The sequence below is a fragment of the Tachypleus tridentatus genome, chromosome 13 (assembly GCF_004210375.1).
Source record: "Tachypleus tridentatus isolate NWPU-2018 chromosome 13, ASM421037v1, whole genome shotgun sequence".
Lineage (NCBI taxonomy): Eukaryota > Metazoa > Arthropoda > Merostomata > Xiphosura > Limulidae > Tachypleus > Tachypleus tridentatus.
The window spans coordinates 112,779,728-112,785,727 of NC_134837.1; the positions used below are offsets into that span (position 1 = coordinate 112,779,728).

Consider the following 6,000-nt stretch of genomic DNA (forward strand, 5'->3'; position numbering starts at 1 on the left):
GTCAATTGTGGGTCATTTAATCAATTAACCCACATAATCAATTACCGATGAATAAAAATTAGATTAATTAATATCATGTCAACTAATAGATTTTAACATTTTAAAATGTTTTTTGCTTAAGTTTGTTTAGCTGTGGACCTGCATGGTCTCATGATCAGAGGGTCTTAGGTTCAATTCCAGTTACTCTTAAAACTTCCTCACTCTGTCAAGACAAACTAATGCCATCTGCTACTATCACAAGCTTTAAAGAGTGAACAATCAGGAAGGCAAATGGCATCCACAATCAAATCTTGGGGCACATTTATATTGCTCGTACATAGGAATACATATCACATTTCCAAAAACATTGTATTCTTCAATTAATTAAATATAATCACATGGGGCCTATAATCAATAAATAATAGTTTCAAACCAATAACAGCTTAATGATTAACTTAATTCATGTTCTAAAATAATCTAGTAATCAGAATAAAGGTTTCTGAGAACTGCTTTTCTTTATCAATCCAACTGTCCAATAACTGAATTGTTATTATCATTATGATTTCTCATTATTATTGTTTATCAGTTCACATTTACTCAGCTTAATCTAACAGTAATCTTAGTATTTTCAAATAACTTACAGAATGGGATACCTGTGTCTGCTGAAACCTTATTTTGAACCATAAGAGATGCAAATAGCTGATAAGTTGCTTGTAACTGATAACCAAACTCAACTACTTATTCAGATATCAAATTTACCAACACATAATTTTAATATTTGGTGAGTACATAGAAATAAATCAAGAATTAAATGTGCTTTTATTTCATAATTGTTTTAGATAAAATGTCTTTTTAACAATAACCTGACAGGGAATACAATAAATAAATAGAGATTATTTCATGTATTGCTTAAGATCTCACTTGGTGAAATCTATTTGTTAAAAATCATGAGTTTAAAACTCACAGCTACTCTCTCACAAATAATAACACTGTAAAACATTTTACACAGTGCTGTGGTACATTTTACCAATAACAACGACAGCAACTCTCTTGCTGAGAATATATGAGAAAGAGTGTTTTAGGGAAGGGAAATATGTTAATGTTATACACATTTAATAAGTTGAAATAATCTTTCCAACCTGAAAAACATCATATTTTACACTTCACTGATAATTTTAGATATCATATCCATCCCATAAAATATCTCTTTTATCCAAGTAGTTCTCTGAAACTTCTGTCTTTCAGTAACCTTTCTTAGATAAGGAAGCTCTACATACTATACCAAGTGGCCTAACAAGTGAATCGTATAAAAATAATCACCTATTTTACTTGTAATTAAAATGTTTATAATATTTCCTAGAATATGTTACTTATCACTGACAACAGAGCATTCTACAACTTATTATTATGCTGAGATCCTTTTCTTGAGTCACACTATAAAGTGCTTCCAATTTAAACTAAATATGGGATCCAAATTATGGTGATCCAAGTAAACTATCCTACACTTACTACACTTAACATTATTTTACCAAGTATTTGTTCAACTTATCAACTGATTAATATTGTTCCATTGAACATTACTATCATAATTACAGCTAGAAATACCTACATTTTACTAATTTATTAATTATGTCTTATGAACATCATAAATCAAATACAACAGGAAAAAAAAAACATTGACAAATAAGGCACTCTTATATAAAAACAAGACAAGTTTGACTGGGCTCCATTAATAATAAATGTTGGCCTTCTAACATCATACATTCCAATTAACTAGTTTTTAACCAGCAATGTACTTTTAGAACAGGTGATGTATTTCATGTGATTTGCATTAATAACATTTATTTAATGACCACATGCTGTATTATGTACTGATTAGATTAACAACATTTATTTCATGACCATGTACTGTATTATGTATTGATTAGATTAACAACATTTATTTCATGACCATGTGCTGTATTATGTATTGATTAGATTAACAACATTTATTTCGTGACCATGTGCTGGATTATGTATTGATTAGATTAACAACATTTATTTCGTGACCATGTGCTCTATTATGTATTGATTAGATTAACAACATTTATTTCATGACCATGTGCTGTATTATGCATTGATTACATTAATAACATTTAGTTAGTGACCATATGTTAAAGTTTAGATGGGTTACATTAATAACATTTATCTAGTGACCACGTGCTGTATTTTGTATGGTTTACATTAATAACATTTGCTTACTGACCACATGCTGTATTTTGAAGCAGTGTAAGTTAATAGCTCTTATAAAATATATTTTTATCACTAAAACTTCTTCTATAAGCAGTAAAGACTCTATTGAATTTATAACTTATGTTTTACTGTACTTTTAGAGATAGTGCAAGAACAATTAGATGTAACAGATCTAACTGATGTTTTAATTAAAGTTTCAACCAATTAGAAAAACTGTTCCAATAGGTGCAGTGTTTTGTTTCTTCAAGCCACAAAAACTGTTTTCTTATGCGTGAAGAAGTGTCATTTCATATCTAAAGAAACTGTTTGCAAAGTATTATGGAGAATAAGTAAATTGAACAGGTCAAAATTATGACCAAAATTAATATCTTGATATTACAAACCTAAGATCTTCATTTATAAACATGCAATACATTATGAAATAAATTGTATTTTGGTTAGTTAATGTTATAATTGGCAATGTTATAACAAGAACCACCTCAGCTTTCAAATCTATCATTGATGTACAAGATGTATGTTTTAAAATTTAGCTTGAATATTAAATGTAGGTCAACATTTGTTATACAACTCAGCACCACTACAAATTTACATTTCAATAAATCTACATTTTGTCTTTTCTTTGTTAGAAATAAGTAGATTTTAAATTGATGTCAACTCTAAAATAAACAAGGATTTAAAGTTACCAATATGACTAAAGTTTAGTATTCCAGGATTCATGTTTGAATTGTTTTAAACACTTAATATTAAATAATTATACAAAAACCAGGTTGATGACCTATGATCCAAGGCTTGCTTTCACACTATAACTTATTAGGCAAACTACGTCATTCAGCTATAACTTACTTAAAGTTTGTTTATCTACAGCATGACTTGTTTCCAGTTTCTGGGTCTTAAACTGTAATATAACTTGTATACTAGTATTATTTGATGTAACACAGGAAATGAAAAATTTCCAAATCTTCTTGACTTTTTCTCAGGAGTGATTGTACAGCCTTAAAGGACCAAACAGCCCCTTGATGTTTGTATGTTAAGCTTGACAGTTCCCAGTCTGTCTTACACATGATTCATAATATAGAAGTCAACACTACAATGTCTACAACTATCAGAGCAGGTTATTGCTGGAAGACTTAAAATCCCTCAGTTATTATTTCTACCACCAAAGGTGGATAGAGGCTTTGTTTTCATTTCCATTTATGTGTTTGTTAGCAAGATCTCTCAAAAACAGCTAAATGGATTTGGACAAAACCCAGCTTAGAAGTGATTAATATTTGGAGTGTCAAAACCACAATAATAAACAAATATGTTCATCATTATCAATGGGCATGGATCATTCTTTGCAATACAATGAGGAATAATATTCTACACATGTCCACTGAGTTCAATCAAAATCTGATCATTTTTGACTGAGTTATAGAGCCAAAATAATGTGAGCATTTTTTATTAAACTTGGTGGATACATGTAGAATATTATTATTCATTGTTTTGCAAAGAATGATCCATGCCCATTGATAATGATGAACATATTTTTGTATTTTATGAGAGTTGAATACAACCACTGCTATATGACAGAGATATGCATTCTACCAAGTTCCCCTCTAGTTTTATAATTGAATGACCAACTGTGTTATCAGATTCACACATACTCCATGTGTGAAGATACTGTTCTGATACTTAGATATTCAAACTTTGCAGATTTTATAAGTATTACTTAATGTCCAGCAACAACATCGAAACAGTTGTATCCTATCTTATCTTCCAAAGTTATTTTCATTAACAACACTGATTATTATACTTAGAAAGTAATTCTTATTTCCATTATTAATTTGTACATTTCATACTGCTTAAATCTTTTAACTTGCAAAATCAAATACAACTTTTTCAACAGTGGTAATTTCTACTTGGAAATCAGCCTTAACCAGTAAAACTTTCACCATAATCCAGACAAACTGTTGGTTAGAATAGTCAGTATATGTAATTTTATTTTAATTATTTCTAATTTAATTTTATGTTCGTTAATTTTTTATAATGTTTTTCTTCATTATTAGATTACTTTATGGGCTTAAAATAACCAATACCTAATGAAATATATGAAAATATTTGGTTTATGGTTACAAATAATATTAAAAGTAAGAAAACCTAACTGATAAACAATATAATCGAATCATTATGATTATGATAGTTGTATTTAATTAGTTCTACTCATTACTGTGTACATTTTAATTCTAATCTATGTAAGTAGCTTGCTTTAAATTAGAAGTTAATATTACAGATACCTAGGTTATTAGTCATATTAAATATCCACCAGGCATCCACAATGTATTGTCAATACTCCTAATAAAACATAAAAGCATTAGCTATTTCCAGCCAAATAGTCCCTCCTTGTCTGTTGTTATAATTACATAATTATTCCAATAAACATCACAAGTCTTTCTCAGACCCTATTACTACTAGTCAACTCTTTCTTTCATTACACTGTCTACCAAAATAATTAAATAATTTTCTACTTTTAAAATTTTTCACCTTAAAGTTATTACAAAAGTCTGATGTTGTTTCAATTAGTCTACTTTTGACAACTTAAGGCCACATCAGTAGGCCTAAGTAAGGTAAGTATATATAATACTCTTATCCAATTTCTCTTTTTTCAGTTCAAATTTTATCCTAAATACAGCACCATGTATACACAAGTTCCTGCCCTAATCGTCATGTGTGTTAATTGGTTTTATAGCCGAATTAAAAGATAATCGTCTTTATGGTTTCTAAAGTACAGTTCTTAACGTCAGTAAAATACATTTTACAAATTATAACTTGAGACGAGATAGATTTATGTGAATGTTAAAGTTCCTTCTTTAATTTACTCAGATTGTTTTTCATTTTCTTATGTCTAAATTTGTTATTACCTTTCTCTAAACAATCAAATTATGAAATGTACTTACCAACAAAACCTTTAAAGTCACCACTGCAACAGTAGTAAACTAGCAGTAATACTACTGCCAATACTGAAAGTACAAACACACTAGATGTAGTAGTACGACTTTACTATTTATATACTGCACTATAGTCCAAAACATTGATGAAGTCACGTTCTCATAGTTTTCCCTTTTCATATAAAATATATTTCTGAAAAGTATCCACTATGAGTAAGACAGCAGAAGTCATTCCATATAGCAAACATGAAATGTCAATACTTGAAAAGTTACAATCTCAGTTTACTCTTACCGTTGAATCAACCCTTAACCTAACAACGAGCACTGAGGGTAAGCAATAACAACTTACTAACGCCTAACGCTCAATCACAGAGTCAGAGAAGAAAATTGACATAGATTCAACTACAAAGTCAATACTTTTTATTTCTGAAAAATACTACAAGAAATTCTAAAGGTAGAAGTACAGCCACTAAAAACTTCATTTATAATTTTAACACGCAAAAATGTGCTAACTATATATTTATATCAAACTCCACGTACCACATTTAATTTAATAGTTTGTTCTCAAAAACTTAAAATTACTATAGATGACACTAGAGTATGACGCCTTCAAGAGGCTTACAACATTAATAGAAATATACGAAATTTTAAAACAAACTAAAAAGATCGATATTTTACTTTCAAACAATATGAGTAAATTGATGTTCAGTTTATTGCGTGCTGTCAATTTTAATGTAACTATCGTTACCTGTATCTTATATGTCATGTAACAAATTTATAATGCGATCGTGAAACGTGGCAATATAGTGTTCTAACTGTGTTTTAAGGTTGCTTTTTTCCCTTTCTTTTCTATATTTGTAAGGTT

At 29.0% G+C, this 6,000-nt stretch overlaps 1 protein-coding gene across 6 annotated transcripts in view; it reads right to left on the reverse strand.

The window, feature by feature from the left end:
- Positions 1 to 5,724, reverse strand: part of LOC143240977 (protein Fe65 homolog) — a 69,623-nt gene extending 63,899 nt beyond the window's left edge. For 4 of the 6 annotated variants that reach the window (XM_076484329.1, XM_076484326.1, XM_076484331.1 and 1 more), the window contains exon 1: positions 5,145 to 5,724. The gene's annotated coding sequence lies outside the window, so the exon portion shown is untranslated. The remainder of the gene's footprint in view (positions 1 to 5,144) is intronic. The other 2 variants (XM_076484327.1, XM_076484330.1) reach the window with 2 other exon arrangements.
- Between the last annotated feature and the right edge of the window lie 276 nt (positions 5,725 to 6,000).